The 21061-nt window shown below is 39.7% G+C and overlaps 1 long non-coding RNA gene across 1 annotated transcript; it reads left to right on the top strand.

Moving 5' to 3' along the window:
• Positions 1 to 1815: 1815 nt before the first annotated feature.
• On the top strand, positions 1816 to 18332 carry LOC137500566 (uncharacterized). Its single transcript, XR_011018094.1, has 2 exons — positions 1816 to 1950; positions 18076 to 18332. It is a non-coding gene; the product is annotated as an uncharacterized lncRNA (long non-coding RNA).
• The last annotated feature ends 2729 nt before the right edge of the window (positions 18333 to 21061 follow it).

The raw sequence follows: 21061 nt of genomic DNA, 5'->3' as shown, positions 1-21061 counted from the left end.
TTAGCACCATTAACACCTTGGACACGGTTTACAAGAAACAAGGTGCAGGGAGAGAAAGTGCAATAGACAAACTCGATTGATATAAGGGAGAAACTGGAAGCTGGTTCTTGGGACATATTCTGAGACAAAAGGCGAAGGCGAAGTTCTGGGGAGAAAACCAAGAGGTCGATCAGGACTCTTCTATAGCGGAAACACAGTAGAATACATGAGGTACTCATGATACCAATTGGAGCGGACAGACGAATGCGGCTGCAGCGACAAGGCCTGCCCTTTCGGAAATAATGATGAGGATGATGTTACATAAAATATTTATTTAGTAAACTATATTTTACAGTCAAACCTCCCTTCTGCGGACACCGTCAGTTCCGAGGAAAAATGTCCGTTACGAAAGGTGTCCGCTAAAACAAATTTGTAAAAATAATCGAACATTTTAACGGCAAAGAATATCCACCGTAAATATAAGCATAACTTACATATCTTTATTTTAACTATTCTAATTTCTGTGTTAGTATTTCATAGAGAGTTATTATAAGTGATTTTACATCATTTACAAACATTACAGCTTCGTGAAGTAATCGTGAAGCTTCGTCAGTGTAAATTTAGCACATGTTTTCTTTTCTTTTCCTTCTCAAGTTGACTACCTGAGCTCGACCTTATCAGAGACAATCCGAGTTATGAATAGAATGATGCAAGAAGGGAAGAAAATCCCCAGATAACTTGTGAGTCAACAGACTCTGGAAGCATTTCTGGGCAATTAGAATTCTCAGAATAGGCCTATACACCACTAGGTAGAACTGAATTCCGATGTACCTTCTCTCCCCTTGCACTCGAAATGGTACAAACATTCATAAAGGATTTTCTTATGTCTGAAGAATGGTTTTAAAGGAAAGGATGACATGTGATGCGGCGTAATAAATTGTCCTGCAACGTGTAAAGTGTCCGCTTAAATGAGGCCAATTTAACACTGGTCTTACGTAAAATAAAATAGGTTCCGAGGAAAACTGTCCGTATAGTGAGGCGTCCGCTGAATAAGGGTGTCCGTTAGGGCAGGTTCGACTGTATATAAATTTAGTTGTATGTTTCACTAGAATATACGAATATTTTGACGTGTAGAGTACAAGAGACTTGCGCCCGTTTTCACTTATGGTAAGCAAATAATACTAACAATTCACATAAATGTCATCATCTTTGTAATTAAGGCAGTTGAAATATGGTCTTGGAGGCGGATTAAGCAAACAAGGTGGATGAAAGTTCAACAGACAAGTTCTGATAATAATAAAGGAGAAACTGGTATTCTTATTACCTTGTCGCTGCAGCAGCCACATTCTTCGCTCTTCTGCAGTTCACTTCATGTTTTTCTGTTTTAATCCGCTGGTTGCTCACATTTATTATTATTATTATTATTATTATTATTATTATTATTATTATTATTATTATTATTATTATGTGATAAGGAACTTTGACCTCACTTTCAGTCATTACTACATTACGTAAGGCAGGAAACAGAGTTTTACGTTCTTGTAAAGTAGTTAACAAGTGACGGCTATTTAAAGTATTTTATAACTTCATTTCGCGGTCACGACTCTCTTGAGAAATTCTTGCTCTTTACAGCCTATTGTTCAAAAACCTCGTAAGCGCACTCTTTTGACCTGGAAGAAGTTTCTGTCGGATGAGTAATCTCTTTATGAGTATTTTGAAGGTAATAATGTTGGCAGTAACGTTCTAATATAAATTCGAGTGGAATTGCATTGCCAATATACCTCTATAATATTGCTCTTAAACTAAATGTTAATACGGTGTTTAGTAATGCACAGTGAAAAATTACAAATGGCGTTATAAGCGTTTAGTATAAAAGATGCAGACACTCTGTGGCTGTGTCAGATCCAGTGGAGTATTCAACGTTGAGCAGCACTCCGACTGGACGATCTCTTCAGAATGGCAAAGTATCTGGTGAGTAGACAGTGAGCATATTCTTTATTCTACTGAGTCATCAGTCCTGAGGATTGTTTGTTTCTCATGATATACTACAGAACCTGCAGAGCAATTAACTCCAAAACGGTGGAAAATGAGTAGCTTGGGACATCTTCTCCATTCCATTGTATATCATACTGGTTAGTAGGAACCTAGTCAAATGCAGAAAGAGGAAATGGAAAAGGAAGGCGTAATAGGATGAACACAAGGACATTTCAGAGTGGGAAGAGGGAGGAACAAGAAGCGGAGATTAACATGGAAACGCCAAAGGACATGGACAATCTCCGCTCGTTCAAACATTACCATTTCACACAAAGAGCCCCGTCCATCATCAACGCTCGATCTTCTGCGCCCAATTCTTCTTATTCCCGGGGAGCTCTTTGATTGCTTCCCGGTCCCCTTTCCGGCCTTCACGAACAGGAATAAGAATCTTATTGTTTGGAGGATCACTACGTACACTGGTTAGGTGCAGTTTTCAATGCCACCTTATCCAGTGCTTATTCATTTCGACGTAACTACCATATCCTACATCTAATCTAATATAATCTAATCCGTCATGTCTATGCCTTACTCTACAGTCCTTACTGTCTACATTTCCACAAAAAACGAACTGCATGGACCGATGACCTAGATGATAGGCCCCTTTATACAACAAACATTATCATTAAGCAAGCAACTAACTGAACACATCTTGAGTGTATCAAGAAGGGTCCTACCAATATCTTTCATCTTCGCAGAATCGTACCTCTCGTTCCTCTTGAACCGATCCACGAATATAAACGTCAGTATTCTTCTATAACACGACACTACTTAGCCTGCGTTTTATGTTTTCCTTATTTTGCCAGTGTAATTTATTCTACTACCAAAGTAACAATATTCATTTGCCTCCTTTAATATTTTATTTAATATTATGAATCACACTTGGTATGGGAATTGCCACTGAACGGAATGATAATCTACTATGGTCGGTGACAGTCTAGTAGGCAACGTGAATTGAGGACAAGCCAGAGCCCAGTGCTACGCACGTGACACTGGCACGCAGCCCTTCTTCATGGCCGTTATTTTCGTCAAGGTACGGGGTACACACTTTATCCTCTTGCCCTCCCCTTCACTCGGTCTGTGGTAGAGCGGACAATACACGTTGTTCAGGTATTCCAGCCATCGCTTTGTTCGTCTTCCGGTGGGTCGCTGTCCAACAACGCTGAGCACGAACGTATGGTGTACGAGGGACACCACATCAGCTCGTCTCTATTATCGTGTGTGGTATGGAGGCAAGTGTTCCAGATATTTCTGTATAACGTGGCCATACTCTTTCACATAAGACGTTTTAGAATAGATAGATATAGCGATAAATGGTTGTCAGATAGGTGAATAACAATAAGTGTCGCGTGGAATATCGTCCAATATGTGTCTCGTACGTTAATAAACACCAGGGGAAGTAATACCAAGTTTAAAAAATAGGAGTGTACAATTTCTGTCGCATACCTAGTTCCTGTTAGGCAGCCACATTCAGGGATGCAATTATTTCCCGTCAGACAGGTGGTAATGATGGGAAGGAGCACTGATTTGCGCACGTACAGGAATTAGTGGACACACTATCACTACTACTACTACTAAGGTCATGTGGCCTCCGGAGGGGCCTCGTGCAGACCTTTGGTGTTGACGTCCAGGGCGACTTTCGCTTCTGTGAGAATGGAGGCTTACGTAGTACGAAATCTAATGTTGAGGGCGACACAAACCTCAGTCTATGAGTCACAAGAACAAACCAATTTAGTTTAAAATTAACGACCCCACTGGGAATCGAACCCGAGACCTCGTGCACCAAAAGCCTAGATGTTAAGCAGTTAGCCACGGAACCAGATGTCGCGTAGCGAGCCGTGACACTAATCAATTTTGATACTGTTGCCGAAAATGGTTACTTGGGTTCGGACCTGAGCCTTAACTCGAGTCCAAAGAAGATGTTAAATTTTAAGTCTTACAGAAGATAGATTATTTAAGACTGCCAAGTGTAGGCTACCTAACGTAGTCGCAGTTCTTCAGACACATGGAAAAGCTTTAAATAAGAAGTCGAAGATTTGAAGTTTCAAAGTAGATAGGTTTATTCAAGAGGTGAAGTTAAGTCCTCCAGTGCACAGCTACAAGCACATAGCAGATATTACGATGGTGCACTGACAAATCATATACATTTCCTTTCATACTCTTTCAAAGGATGATTACTGGTCTCCGGCCTGCCCTAATGACCTGTTTGTCTTAGATAGTAATACAGTATATTGTGAAGTTCCTTTTAGAACGAAAAGATCGCAATGGTCGTTATGATAAGTGAACTAACCACTTAGGGTCGTTATGCTAACATCAGATAGTGCCTGTCGGCAACTAACCAGTACAAATACAAATACATTCCAATACAGAGTCGGGTACATTTGACATAGATAATTATATTTACTACATTTGCTTCCTCTCTGAAAGGAAGGCTGACTCAAGTCATAACAGATGAGAGATAACGAAATGGAGCCTGGTGTATGTCAGAATATTTCTAAATAATAATTATACTTGAGTTGAAAAGCTACTTGTGGGATTATTCCACACCTCCCCCCTTTTAGACGAAAATTATCATTTCTAAAAATGCTAATTTTTGTACATGGACCATAGTTCTCTTTTCTTAAGCCTTTCTGATCTCCTTAGTTGCTGATCAGATTCCATTTCTGCGTTATGCTTCTCTAATTCTGTTAGTTCTGGTGCTGAAGGCAATGATCTTACTGAATTAGTTCTCAATGGTTGGTTTAAGAACATTGGCATTTCCATTAAACTTTGTCTTTCCATTGGAATATTCTCTAATGATAAATTAATTTGATGTACAGGACTATTTGTAACATGAATTCTAGGACAAAATTCTTTTGATTCTTTCCACCATTTTCTTGGAGAACATTGATTAATTAACCAAAAGCTTATCTTGCGACAGCAAGAACAACAACAGCATCCACAAAAGCAAATGCCAATTAACATTATTATTGATAATACATAGGTGTACCAAGAAGTACCAGTTCTTTTCCAAGAATAATTTCTCTGTTCTTCTCTAAGCTTTTGCTCTTCTATAAATTTATCTACTTCATCTATTTTAAAACTAGCAATTTTCAAGTCATTTAATGATGATACAATATTTGATAAAGGAAGTTTTAAAGGTACATTTTTCATATTTTCTTGTTGAGGAAGGGTTAGACAACAATCGATGTCAACATCTACAAATGGAAGGATATCATTTTTTGTTAAATTGGTTTCATGATGTGACAATGGAAATAATGTAGTTTTACTACCTAGACCTTTACAGTCTGTTCTTAAGGTACGTATACCTCTACCTTGTAATCGATTGGAGTATTTTTCTTCATCTTGACATATTGTTGTAAACAACTCCATTTGAGGTGCTACAAATAACCATGAATTACTCTTGTGAAGTGGTAACCACATCACTTGCTTTAAAGGTAAGTAATTAAAAGTACAAACACTGGGTACCTGAAAAGTATTAGGATGCATTAATGTGGGTACACATTCCACATTAGAGATATAGGTATTAATAGGATTTTTCTCTATACATACATAATTATTTTCATTTGGTTGGATACACTTATCCAACTCATACTGAGTAATATACCCATATTTTTCATTTAAAATGTCTACAAATATATACTCTTTCTGTACATTTAACAGTTTTGTTGTTACATTAGTTTTCATCATAACAGGAAAGGGTATTACTTTATGTAATATAAATTTTGTTTCAATTACCAAAGGTATTTTTACAGAATACACCAAATATGATCCTTGAGTATAGATAGTTGGCTGTATCAAGGAAAGGAGTTCGGAAGAAGTGAAAGGTGGAAACATCGTCGACTCTGGCATTGCTTGTTCCATTAAAAGTTCTCTAATTTTTTGAATCGTTATAATTTGAGGTTGGAGAATACCATCCTGAGCATGCAAATATACATCTATTAATAAGTCAAACGTGTGTTGACATTCCTCAATTCCTCGTTCAATTTGCTTAATTAATTCATTTAATACGAGACTAGTATCAATCTCCTTCTTTAATTCTGCAGTTTGCACTTTAATTTCTTTATTTAATATCTGTAAAGCATTCGTCAATTTACGTTCATTATCCGACACGTCTTTTCAAGTTGTATTCATAGTAATAATAGTTGATTTCAAAACTAGTAATTGTTCTGAAGCTATTCTTAAGAATTCTTTGTGGTCTTTTTCCATTGACTCTATATGTTCAAAGTTATCAGCTACTTCATCTTCCGTTGCTGTTCCGAAAAGGAATTTTAAAATCTTACCTCCAAAATTGAATAAATCTCTCCTACGTCTATTAAAGCTCGTATCCTTTCCAATTAAATCTATTAATATATTCTTTAACCTGTCCACAATTCGTCTCTTAGATTGAAAATAAGGTGTACTGGGTCTACAATCAGTATATACAAACCAAGTCTCATTACTTAATTTGTTACATATATCATTTAAAGAGTTAATTCTATCTTTTGTTTCCTTCCATAAATCTCTAACAGGTCTTAAGTCTACATACGTTATAAAATTCCATTCTGTAGGATAGAAATATATATTCCCGATGTGATCAAAGTAAACACCTGTTTGACTTGTGATCTGGGTGATTTGTGAACCTTTGCTGAGGTCTGTCGGTTCGAGCTCTGCTGCTGTTTGCCGAATTGTCCACCACCAAATAATAAGTAGTAGAGTTATCCACGTCGTCATGTTTCGTTCTGATCTGAAACATACGGTTTCGTTCTATTAATGTGAGTCTGTATTACTTTTCTACCTGTCGTGCCTACCTTAATTAAAGTTACATTTGTTCCCTTTAATTCCTTAACTTCATATGGACCTTTCCATAAAGGGTCTAATTTCTTTCTTTGCTCATTATAAACCAATATTAAGTCTCCTACTTCATACTGTTTTCCCGTTCTATTCTCATTAATTTTATCACACTGCTTAATCTTAGCTAAATGTAATCTTTCTTTTGCCTGTTGCCATGCTGTCTGGAATTTCTGTTTAATTTCATGTACTAGACTTTCATAGTTATACAACGGTTGAGGATTTTGCTGTAATTGTCCTGGTATATTAGCCTTTCTACCAAACAATAATTTATACGGTGTGAATTTTGTAACACTGTGCGGAGAAGTGTTATACGTAAAACACGCAAATGGAATCCACTGATCCCAATCGTTCTGTAATTTATTGCCAAAACATCGAAGATATTCAACTAAGACTTTGTGTAAGCGTTCCAGGCTACCATTGGTTTCTGGATGATACACACTAGTCTTAAGTTTCTTAATCTTTAATAATTTACAACAGTTTGTGAACACATCACTCATGAACTGTGTTCCACAGTCTGTTAAGAGTTGGTCTGGTATTCCATATTTTAAAACTATTTCATACACAAATTTGAGAGCTATCGTTTCCGCCGTCATATTTTCAACTGGAATTCCAATAACATATTTGCTTAAATTATCCTGGCATGTCAGGAGATACCTATTTTGTTTTTCCGAAACTGAGAATGGCCCAACGATGTCTAAATATATTTTACTCCACGGCCTATCCTGTGTGTCTGTTATTTGCAAATCCGCTTTTACCTTCGGAAGTGTTTGTTTATTTAACTGACAAACTGAACACTTGCGAATGTAAGATTCGATGTCTCTGAACATATTAGGCCATGAAACATACAGTTTCAAACGTTCATATGTTCTCTGTACTCCCTGATGTCCTCCTATGGGGCATTCATGCATTTCTTTTAGGAGTTTTGCTTTCCTTTCTTCTGAAATTTCTTGGTTCGCCGGTTGAATACTACTTACAATAGGATACCTACTATGTGCGTCAGCATTTACGTTCTTAACGCCTGCATTATACACTACATCGAACTCATATTCTTCTAAGAACAATCGCCATCGTAACAAACGTGAACTGGGATCTTTCACACTAAATATCCAAGTTAATGGTTTATGATCTGTAACTATAGTAAATATTCTTCCTAGCAAGTAAGGTCGAAAATGTTTACAACTCCATACTAAACTTAGACATTCTTTTTCAATTGTGCTGTAATTAATTTCAGCGTTATTTAAAGTTCTACTTGCAAATGCTAGTGGCTGATCTTTACCAATTTCTCCTTGACTTAATATACTTCCTAATGCATAGTTACTAGCGTCTGTAGTTAATACAAAAGGTTGAGTAAAATCTGGGAACTTTAAAACTGGAGGTTTCGTTATCTTGTCTTTCAAACTCTGAAAACCTTCTTCTTGTTCTTTTTCCCATTTCCAATTTTGATCTTTCTTTAGCAAATCATTAAGTGGTTTTGATATTTTGCTAAACTGGGGTACAAATCTCCTGTAGTAACCTACTAATCCTAAAAATGATTTAACGTCCTTCTGTGTCTTTGGAGTAGGGAATCCTACTATAGCTTCAATTTTCATAGGTGGTTTCCCATTTTCACACCAGGCAAATGCTGGGGCTGTACCTTAATTAAGGCCACGGCCGCTTCCTTCCAACTCCTAGGCCTTTCCAATCCCATCGTCGCCATAAGACCTATCTGTGTCGGTGCGACGTAAAGCCCCTAGCAAAAAAAAAAAATTTTCATAGGATCTGGAGCTACTCCATCAGCTGTTACAATGTGACCTAAATATTGTAATTCTGTCTTTAGGAATTCACACTTATCAGGTTCTAATTGGATATTGTGTTCTCTTAATTTCTGATATACTTGTCGCAATCTAGCGTGATGTTCTTGGAGTGTTTCCGAGAAAATTATGATATCATCAAGATAAACCAGACAACGTAATCCCACTAATTCCCTTAAAATAGTGTTCATTAATCTTTGAAATGTCGCGGGAGCTGATTTCAAACCAAAAGGCATCCCTTTGAACTGGAAATGTCCTCTCTGGGTGCTAAAAGCTGTTTTGCATTGATCTTCCGGAGCTATTGGTATTTGCCAATATCCGCTTGCACAATCTAGTGCTGAAAAGTATCTTGACCTTCCTAATTTATCTAGCACGTCTTGAATGTTAGGTAAGGGGTAACTATCTCCTATAGTGATCTCATTTAAATTTCGAAAATCCACGCAAATTCTCCATTTCTTAACACCTGAAGCATCAAGCTTCTTTGGCACTTCTAAAATTGGGAAATTTCAACCTGATTTACTGGGTTCAATGATGTTTTGCTCTAACATTTCTTCTACTTGTTTGTCTACTTCCTTTTGATGTTGCTCTGGAATTCTATAATTCTTAAGGTTTATTGCCCTGCCCGGTAATATTGAAGGGGTCGGTATCGAATGTACCGTTGATTTCGTTTCTGTCAGCCTATCGCCTGGTAAGCGAAAAATATCATTGTATTCAACACAAATTTCTTTTAATTCATCCACGTCTTCGTTTATATGTGAAAAACGCAACTTACTTAGTAATAAATTCTTCCTATCTTTTACGTTTATTACTGAAATATTCTCTTTTAAGCTAATGGTTGTTAATTCTGGTACCTTTTCTATCAAGGTTTCTTCTTCGTTACAATTGATTATTAAACAACAGAATTTACCTTCATCATAATGAACTATACTGTCTGCACACATTACATTGTCTCCTATCATTTGCTTTTGGCAGTGTCGTGTTCCCTGTTCTAGTGTTGGAAACTGAACTACTGTCTCACTCAAAGCTTGTAATTTTACAAAATACTTTTTCCACGGAATTCTAATTTCACCTTTATGAATCTCTAACCAATCTTGTCCCAACAGCATGTCAACATTATGTGGCAAGTTCTCAACAACATAAAATGCCACTTCTCTTTCATTAATTACATTATTAATACGCAGGTTAATCACACCTCTTACTGGAAATACTTCACCAGTTACACTTTGAAAAGATACGTTTACAGGTTTAATTCTTATGTTTCTTAAACTCACTTCCCTCACTAAAGATACTTGTGACCCGGTGTCTATTAATGCTTCCCCATAACCATCTGTGAAATGGTCATTCAACACATATACTACATATGGATTATCTATTTTTACACTTCTTTCAATTACATTGGCGCTCACGGCCTTCCTATTAACAACATCGGCGCTCACGGCCTTCCTATTAACTACATTGGCACTGACGGCCTTAATTGGGATCTCACATGCCCGTAGGTTTAATACCTCATTATCAACATTGGCACTCACGGCCTTAATTGGGATCTCACTTGCCCGTAGGTGTAATACCTCATTATCAACATTTAGGTTTAATACCTCATTTTGTTCGTTTAGGTTGCAACCTCTACTAACTTGTGGAGTTGGACTGTAGCTGGGTCGCTCAGACAGTCCAGCTGCTAGTTTCCCTGATTGCTAGTACTAAGGCAATCTTTGGCTACATGTCCACTCCTCTTACACTTCACACACAAAGGTTTGCCCTTGCATTCCCTTGCAACATGACCAGTTTTCTGACAACGGTAGCAAGTAATCGTTGCTGCCGCGTTAACTCCTGGTTCACGTCTTGCCTGCGCTGAAGATGTACTAGTGCCACCTCCATTTCGTAGATTCTGCATTGGGGTTCTTACGCTGCTCCCCGAAAAGCTAGTTTTCTTAAAGTTTCCATTATATGCCCTGAAATGATCTCTAGATTTCCTAGCACTCTCCTCTTCTACTGCTATTTCAATTAACTGTCTCAAAGGCTTATCTTCCGATTTGATTTTCGTAATAGTCTTTACGGACTCGTCACTAATTCCCTGTATGAAACAACATTTGCTTAATAAGGAAATTATTTTGTTGCCTCCATCCTGCATTTCATTAGTCCAAGTTATCATCTGCCTAGTAAGAGCTTTATTTAACTCTGTAGTCATTTTTTCGATTCTATTTCCCCACTGAGTAACATTTTCTGTGTGTTGCTGTTTACTCGTAAAGAGTTTATTTGCGTAAAAATCAAGAGTTCTTTGGACCGAATAATTTAATTCTAATTTATCTTTAATAGTTTCCCAAGTCTGGAATTCCTCTGGAATTGTGCGAAAACTTAGCACAGTTTTTGCATCTCCAGTGATATGGGCTAACACAAATTTTAAGAAAGTTGAATGGTCTCTAGGATTTAAAATACTATAGGCATTTTCTACGTTATCAATAAATTCCTGTAATTCATTTGGGTTTCCACTGAAGGTGGTTTTCAATAACTTCACCGCCGTATCGACTGATACTATTCTATATTGAATTGCTTGCTCATCCGCTCTGAGAGCTGAACTTCCTACTAAATTATCAGGCATATTAATGCTATTACTATTTGCTGCTCTTTAACAAGTTATCACTTTTAACACAATGCCAGATACAACAATGCTGAGGACTTACTTGGAAATATGTAAGGGAGAAAGCCACTCCTCGGAGCTGCCACTGAAGTCGAATACCACCGCGAAGAAGGATAGCTGCAGGCTTGCTGGGTTGATCAGTGTCCCCTCGAGGACCCCAACTGGTACTCGTTCAGAAGTTCTGACCTTCTCGACGCCAGAAGACGGACGGGCTGCGTCGGCCTCCGGTTAGAGGAAGAAAATATGTCCCGGTCTCTCAGGTGGAAAGAGACCAGTGAAGTGATGACGACCAGACACCTCGATGTAGATCGCCGAACAAATGTTGAAAGTTGTGACTGCTTATTTAACCAAGTTCTTTATGTAGAAATCTTCTTTGATCCAAGCCGCTGCCACCAGATTATGTCGCGTAGCGAGCCGTGACACTAATCAATTTTGATACTGTTGCCGAAAATGGTTACTTGGGTTCGGACCTGAGCCTTAACTCGAGTCCAAAGAAGATGTTAAATTTGAAGTCTTACAGAAGATAGATTATTTAAGACTGCCAAGTGTAGGCTACCTAACGTAGTCGCAGTTCTTCAGACACATGGAGAAGCTTTAAATAAGAAGTCGAAGATTTGAAGCTTCAAAGTAGATGGGTTTATTCAAGAGGTGAAGTTAAGTCCTCCAGTGCACAGCTACAAGTACATAGCAGATATTATGATGGTGCACTGACAAATCATATACATTTCCTTAAGCTTAAATACTCTTTCAAAGGATGATTACTGGTCTCCGGCCTGCCCTAATGACCTGTTTGTCTTAGATACTAATACAGTATATTGTGAAGTTCCTTTTAGAACGAAAAGACCGCAATGGTCGTTATGATAAGTGAACTAACCACTTAGGGTCGTTATGCTAACATCAGATAGTGCCTGTCGGCAACTAACCAGTACAAATACAAATACATTCCAAAACAGAGTCGGGTACATTTGACATAGATAATTATATTTACCACATTTGCTTCCTCTCTGAAAGGAAGGCTGACTCAAGTCATAACAGATAAGAGATAACGAAATGGAGCCTGGTGTATGTCAGAATATTTCTAAATAATAATTATACTTGAGTTGAAAAGCTACTTGTGGGATTATGCCACACAGATGATAGCAATAATGAAAAGAAGAAGCAGAATGAAAACACCCAGCGGGTTGACCGTGCTGTTAGAGGCGCGCAGCTGTGAGCTTGCACAGCGACTTCTAACCCCAATGTCGGCAGCCCTGAATATGGTTTTCTGTGGTTTCCAGGGGCGGCTTTTCAGGTGAAGTAGGTGAAGTGCCACTTCACCACTTATTTTTAGCATAATGAATTACTTAAATTTATTTTTCTTATGACATTTCTTGGTTTTACGGAAAGAAAATATTTTATTCTACGGCGTTTGGAGCACCTCATCACCTGATGAGAACCAGGCGAACTCACGAAAGCGCCGGCTGTCGGCCACAGTATGGCGCGTGAGACTGAGTGAAGACGAGAGATTCCGCAGCGGCCTCTACCTCCCAAGTGCTCCCTCCTAGCGCTTGGCGTTGGTGGTTGCCATGACAACCGTGACGTCACCTGCGTACTTTCCACATAGCGGAATGCAAGGTACGTAGAATACAAGGTAGGAATCACGAGAGAGGTGCGCAGTAGCAAAGCAGAGCTGTGACGTCACGCAGGACCCTCGCGTTGAATCTGCTCTGAATGAGGTAGAGGTAGTTCGAATAAGAATCGCTGTACACGCAGAAGCTAGGTGCTAATAATACACGATAGTAACATATCTGTGGTGTATAAGAAACCGTGTGTTTATTTTATGTGATAAAACGTAAAAAGTAGTAATAGTGTACACTTTTACCGGAGGATGAGCAAGGGTTCGTTAAAGCTCTTGAAGAGCTAGTTAAACGGCTCGAGGACAGTCGCGAAACCAAGGATCGTGATGAGCTGCTTGAAAACTTCACAGGTTATATTGTAGCTTTTAGGGTAAAGAAGAATAACCTCGATATAGAAGGCAATTACGGAGAGAAAACATGTCAAACTACAAGGGGTGGAAATTAGATTTCAAAAAAGAGTTCGATTTTATTATTATTTTTTTGGCTATTTGCTTTACGTCGCACCGACACAGATAGGTCTTATGGCGACGATGGGACAGGAAAGGGCTAGGAGTGGGAAGGAAGCGTCCGTAGCCTTAATTAAGGAATAGCTCCAGCATTTGCTTGGTGTGAAAATGGGAAACAACGGAAAACCATCTTCAAGGCTGCCGACAGTGGGGTTCGAACCCACTATCTCCCGAATACTGGATACTGGCCGCACTTAAGCGACTGCAGCTATCGAGCTTGGTAGTTTCAATTTTAGCACGGTGAAGAACTGAAAGAGGGTTCTAACATCAGCACAAAGCTTACGGATATCCTGAAGAAGAAATTCCCCGAAATTTACGAGCTTGCAAGTTGCTTCATGAGAAGCCGTTCTTTTATTCGAATGGGCGCTTTAAACAAAAGTAAGACATTCAAGAAACCGGGTTTCAGTTAATACAATGTCGATAAAGAAAGAATAAAAGCAAAGAAATTCCACTGATGCTAGGGATAAGTGTGCTTGATATTATTTTTTCAATATCAACATTATACTTTGTGTATGACATACCAATTATTATTTTATGAAAGGCAATTTATTATGTTGTATATGAATTAATTTATATGGCCTATCTAATGTTAAGGGGCTGCCTGGCCGAGGCGGCAAAGGCGTGCTCGGTTCTCCCGGAAGGACGTGGGTTCGAATCCCCGTCAGGAAGTCGTAAAATTTAAGAAACGAGATTTCCAATTCCGGAGGTGCATGTGGCCCTGAGATTCACTCAGCCTACACCGAAAATGAGTTAATTCCTGGGGGCAAAGGTGACCTGGCGTAGAGCTAACCACTCTACTCTATCACGTGCCGAGGTTAACAATGGTGGAAGCCTTTACCTTCCACTCCTCCAAGGGCCTTCATGGTCTGTACGGAGGTGACTTTGCTTTACTTTGCTATTCAATGTTAACGTGGAATTTGTCAGTTCCTGGCACTTGGAGGAGAACGTTTACTGTACTGTTTTTGCTGTTTGTGTTGTTGAGAGTGTACAGTATTTAGTTTCCCAATATTGCTTGTAACAATGTTCGCGTCTGTAACAATAAAGGCCCTTGTTATTGTTATCAATGATGTTAATACATGAACATATGGAATGGTCATTCCACTGCGATCACAGTCTTAGCATTGTTACAACCTTTTATACAGATCGAAATACTTCAGAAACGCTGCTGGATTCACACTGTATTTGATCTCCTATTATTACTCTATTGTAATAGTGAAGTGGAATGCCTTTTGTGAGGTGATGTTAAAATATCTATGAAGTTCTCTTATCTCTAACTTGTGGCTAAAACAAAATAGCTTACAGCTGTTGATTAGCCTACATCATACAGAAGACAAGGCGCTGAGGGTTCACGTTGACGTCATCGACGGCCAAGCGTGGTGGGAGCCCTGCGCGTGATCCCTACTAGTATCGTGCATTGTTCGAACTTGAGACGGGTAAGCAAGACAGACCATCATGTGCCTAGCTGCATATGCAACCACTATCACGCACGAGTGGAGCGTGTAAGCTAAAATGCCCGAGTTTGCTCCAATTCGTTCGACAAGTCATGTTCGGAGCGAAGCTTGCTGACTAGGAAGGATGGCCTTGCTTGCTTTACTGACGTTGCAAGCAATGTGAATTTTTCCGATATAGGGAATCCCTTGTTTACATACAGCAAAGCCCGGGAATTCGGAGCTATAAAAGGGCGAAGGAATGGTTGATTTGCCCTTTTGTTTTGAGCTGAAGTTCACCATGGCACGTAAATCGACGGACAGCGTTATGACTAAAAAGCAGTGAATATAAACTAATCAAGAGAGATGGGCTCAGTTCTGATGTTTAGAAGAAGTTCCTGCTTGTGGTCACTGCAGATAGTCAACAGACATGGTATGTTTCCTGTGAAATGTGCAATGCACTGTTAACATATAAACCCGGTACAACTCATTTAAAAAGAAACACGTTTGCAAATTTAATGCTGGCTTTTCTCGCCAAGAATTGCCCGGCATTACAAAGCAAACCGTAACTAGCGCGTGTGAATTCATGTGTGCCAAATATTTCCGACCGTTTAACACTGTTGCCGGAGAAGGCTTTAAAGAATTAGGGCAAGAACTGATTAATATCGGTGCTAATTTTGGAAAAGTAGATATTGTTGATGTGTTACCGCATCCTTCCACCATCAGTAGAAACGTCCAAGCAAAGGCAGATGAAATACGAAGCGAAATAATGCCGCTGATTATTTCTGCTATGCACGACAAATGTTGCTCGGCTACTGTTGATATGTGGACTGACCAATACAACCAAACCCGTTATCTGACGCTGACTACGCAATATATAGACAGAGAGTGGAAGCTGATCAGTAATTTGGTTTTTACTACAAAATTTGCAAGTGCAAGTATAATTGAGGAAGTTCACGAAAGAATGTCCGAGTTAAACATTCCTCAGTGTGATTATGAAGACATGATTTTTGTAACAGATCAGGGTTCAAACATAAAGACAGCTTTCGAAGAACATAGACGTGTGCCTTGTGCTGCTCACTGCATAAATACAGCAGTTGCGCACGTATTCGATGAAACGAGATTTCTTATGAAAGATGCTCCACTATCTGCAAACACAATGAACTCCACAAAGGCAGTGGTGAGGTACCTGAAAAAAGCGGTCTTGCTGCCCAGCTTCAAACAACGGTACAGCAAGAAGTAATGACGACGTGGAATAGTCTCTATACGATGTTACAGTATGTTTTTAAGCAGGAGGAATACACGTGGCAGCACGTGAAATTCATTAACCATTTCTGCGACAGGAGCGATATTTACTACTTTATTTTCCAGTATTGCTTACCTATATATATACACGAGGCCGCCCGAGTTCAGTAGGCCCCTATATTGTAGAATCACAGTCTAAAAATACGAGTTTAATTATTGACAGTTACATGCGCAGTCATAAGTCCACCATTGAGGCAAAAGCGAATGTTTCCATAGATAAAGGTGCGCGAGACAAACAACAGAGTACGGCTAAACAAGAACGAGGGGAAGCGAGCACTTCTACCTGTGCCTGAGACAGCGCGTGAAGGAGCGAGTATGAAGGGGCAAGTTCGAACGAACATAGTTCGCCTCGCCTGTAAGAAGCGAGGCTCGGTCGTAGCCATACTCGCCAAATATGAATCGAGCATAGAGCGTGTTTTGCACGACACTAATCCCTACCTCTTACTCTAATTACCTTGAGAGAAATGTGCTAGTGAAGTTTTCGGAAGAGCGGAATGTTTCGTCTTCCCTGCGTCATCCTGTGTGAAGTACGAGTACTTACGCATCGTGCTTCATTCGTAGTGTTGTGCTGTTTTATTTAAACATGTATTCTATTTATGACATAGTGTGTATTTTATTATAAACACCATTTTCACATTGGAGAACGAAGATCAGAATGAAATTCTACGTTTTGATCGCCCTACTGAATTACTGCAAATTTGTGCTACAAAAGAAGTGAAACATTCCGGTAAATCTTACAATCTTAGTTTCAAACGATCGTGGTTTAAGGAACTTCAATATTTGTGCTCCTCTCCAGCTCTACAGAAGTTGTTTTCTTGGGCCTGCTTGCCTTTTATCAATAAAAATAACGTTTGGAATAAAGAAGGATTTTCAGCCCTTTTGAACATAACACATTCTTTACATAAGCACTCAGACTTTGCAGAACATAAAATACGCCAGCTAGATTTCAAGACATTGGAAACAAACCAAAATACGATCTCTGATGTCCTGAACGAAAATGCCAGACTGTATATTGTAATTGTACAGTTCAGTGAAAATGTACATTTAAACAGGCTTTTCCTACAGTTGGTAATTGATGCAGTGCTCTATTTAAGTGAGCAAGAACTAGCTTTCCGTGGTCATGACAAAACGTTAAATTCAATAAATCGTGGTCACGTGTTGGACCCTCCGCCAGTCACAGGTACGATGTACGAGTACAAAACAACCAAAAACAACACGTAGTTCCTAAATCTTGTCCTCCTGTGTGGTGTAGTGGTTAGTGTAATTAGCTGCCACCCCGGAGGCCAGGGTTCGATTCCCGGCTCTGCCACGAAATTTGAAAAGTGGTACGAGGGCTGGAACGGGGTCCACTCAGCCTCGGGAGATCAACTGAGTAGAGGTGGGCTCGATTCCCACCTCAGTCATCCTGGAAGTGATTTTCCGTGGTTTCCCACTTCTCCTCCAGGCAAATGCCGGGATGGTACCTAACTTAAGGCCACGGCCGCTTCCTACTCTCTTCCTTGTATATCCCTTCCAATTTCCTATCCCCCACCAAGGCCCCTGTTCAGCATAGCAGGTGAGGCCACCTGGGCGAGGTACTGGTCATCCTCCCCAGTTGTATCCCTGAAGCTCCAGGACATTGTCCTTGAGGCGGTAGAGGTGGAATCCCTCGCTGAGTCCGAGGGAAAACCAATCCTGGAGGGTAAGCCGATTAAGAAATGAAGGAAGAAAGAAAGAAAGAAAGAAGTCCCTAAATCTGTCGCTCGAAACCGAACGGGTAATAGCTCTTCACCATACTTTACAGCCACGAACCGCAAGAGATGTACCTTAATTAAGGCCATGGCCGCTTCCTTCCCACTCCCAGTCCTTTACTATAGCATTGTTGGTGCGACGGAAAGCAACTTGTAAAAAGTAATAATAGTAATCATTATCATCGTTGTCGTCGTCTAGTATAATGTTTCCTTTAAATTTCAGATTTTCGCGCTGCTCATAGGAACTCTGGTGTTCACGTCGATGAGCAGCCCACATGAAGAGGGAGAAGGGGAGGCCATGGAGCAAGAAAGCGAGATAACAGAGCCCCCTACCGAGTCTCCAGAGCCAAGCGAAGGAAATGCAAACCATGGAGAAGGATCTCCAGAAGTGCACAATCCCCGCCGGCAGTGGTAGGTCTGTTGTAACTGCCTGCTTGTATGTAGTTACATTTAACCAATAAATATATCACTCAACCTTCATTACTTCCCGTAACTTCAGGTTGATCATGTTACTTACATTTCCTTACACCGAGCTCCTTCCCTTTTTACTGGTCACGTTGCTGCGGTTTGGAGGTTTCGTGACTACGATCAAGATATAAATACAAATTAACTGTTTTCATTCTTGAAGTGCTGGTGATTTTTATTGTTTTAAGATAAGGAATTGGTCTTTATTCCTCTCCTAAAGTTAATCAAAGGAAAAATGGCAGAAGAACGAAGTTACCTGCAAAGGAAAGAGAAGGAAAATTCCCCCAGCCCCCTCAAGCCATATACCGTCGGCATCAGATGACACCAAGACAGGTCGGATGGGAAAGACGAAAGTGTTGAGTCTGGCACAAGGAATGCTAAATTCAATTAGTCGTCAACCCATGCTCCCCCGCTGAGAACCTCTTTTAGTTGCCTATTACTGTAGAGGTATTCTACCACCTTCATGCACAGGGAAATCCTCGGTATTTATGAAGTGAGAAATCACGTCCGTGTGGTTCTTTATTTTACTTTTATTTATCACATGAGGACATCATCGGCTTGCCTAGTGTAAGTATTTCTATTTGACAGAAATGGGTGACCTGCGCGTCTGGATGTGGGAGGGTGAGGTAAGGAGAGGCTGGAACCCGGTGTCGGCATATTATTATTATTATTATTATTATTATTATTATTATTATTATTATTATTATTATTAACAAATGCATCGCAAATGGCAAATATCGCGGTGGCAATGGTCACTTACAATAGTATAATAATAAAGTAAAGTAAACATAATTACCCAACAACAACAACAACAAACAAAAACAAACAAACAAACAAACAACAAGAGTTTAATAAGCAATTCCATGGAAAGAAAATATTACAAGAAATACTACTAATTTAACATTCTAAATCGAGCGTCACCAAATACAAATTCACACACAACTTATGTAATTCCTGTGTTTAACACTACGGCTTACAATACTAGAGTACTCCTGTCGATTAATACACAGGGGTTTGCTCAATGCTTACAGTAAAGTCTCCACCCCGACGTAAGAATCACCATCACCCCATATGAACACTGCAGAGGGGTTTGGAATTGATTCCAGGCTTGTGATACGCAATCTAGTGATTCAACATTGTATACCACCAACTCTCCTACCCTGCCGGCCAATATCCTGATGGCGAAAATTTTCTCCGCCTACGGGACTCGAACCGGCTAACCACGCTACCAGACCATACAGACTTAACTTCTTAACGATTATGACAAGCAAGCATATTCCTTTGGTTCTGATTCCACGTAAACCTAAAAAAAAAAAAGAAAAAAAAACGAACAGTCATCCACATCGACAAGGTAAGTAAAAATGCATGCCAGACTGATGCTTTGGCCAGACGAATAAGGAACCTGCTTCAGTGCAAGTGCATTATCTAGTTAGAAGCATTCGGAAGTGTCAATACTGACCCGTACATGTACACAAATCTGGCATTGCTCCGACAAATGAAATGGGGTATGGCTTTTAGTGCCGGGAGTGTCCGAGGACAAGCTCGGCTCGCCAGATGCAGGTCTTTCGATTTAACTCCCATAGGCGACCTGCGTGTCGTGATGAGGATGAAATGATGATGAAGACGACACATGCACCCAATCTCCATGCCAGCGAAATTAACTAATTATGGTTAAAATTCCTGGCCCTACTAGGAATCGAACCCGGGACCCCTGTGGCCAAAGGCCAGCACGCTAACCATTTAGCCATGGAGCCGGACATTGCTCCGACTAAACTGGCGAACTCAGGCATGTGCGTGTCACACTATTCCTTTCGAATGTATTAATTCTGCAGTGGCCTAGATTGTGGCAAATATATACTTCAACTGACAGACAAGGGAAACAAGGAGAAGCTATCCTATTATAAATTACAGGCAACAACAGATTAAAATAACAATAATTTATTTATGAAGACAAACTTTTGTACATAAACGTTTAGGCCCTCTTATTCTGCTCTAGTGTTATATTACTTTGTGAAAGATGATTCGCCTCATACCATTTCTACCCTTAACATCGTAGTGGGATCCTAACACAACTCGCTAGAAAGGGGGGAACTGCGACTAATTACTTATCTATTTAACTCTTTGTGGGTCCACGCTACGTTAACTAATAAAATACGCGAATAAAATCAAAATATAATCCCAAACACGTGGATTTAAATAACCACATAAAGAGCACAAATGCGCACACAACGTGTAAACCATAATGTCAACCCTTTTACACAAATATAAATTATATCATTTTACTCCTACATCCCACCGCAAAAATCGTTCACACACAGGGAGTATAACCCTCTGAATTTAAATCTCTAGCATTCGTCTATCCACAACAAGAAAATAAAAAAACAATCATCACTATCCCTGTCTTATTGACACCAGGCTTATATAGATGATCCTGCGTTTTTACTCGTCGATTAATATAATTATCCACTTAATGATTTGCATATGTATGCAAGTATCTCACCACGACTGAACAGATATAGGCACGGGTGCGAATAAACAAATAGATCTCAATTCAACAAAAAGCTGCACTTCTTGAGGTGTAAAACTCCGCCTCGCCGGAATTTAAAGAAATGGGCCATTCTACGTCGTCGGAATTCACCTCTATGGCAAAATAAACCAGACGGAAGGTCACATGCTCCTCATAACGTCGCGCACATTGCCGGAGATCAAATCGCCCACACAACGAATACGGCGCTAATACAAAG

The sequence above is a fragment of the Anabrus simplex genome, chromosome 4 (genome assembly GCF_040414725.1).
Source record: "Anabrus simplex isolate iqAnaSimp1 chromosome 4, ASM4041472v1, whole genome shotgun sequence".
Lineage (NCBI taxonomy): Eukaryota > Metazoa > Arthropoda > Insecta > Orthoptera > Tettigoniidae > Anabrus > Anabrus simplex.
The sequence above is the reverse complement of the archived record's forward strand: the minus strand, read 5'-3'. Positions and strand labels throughout refer to the sequence as shown.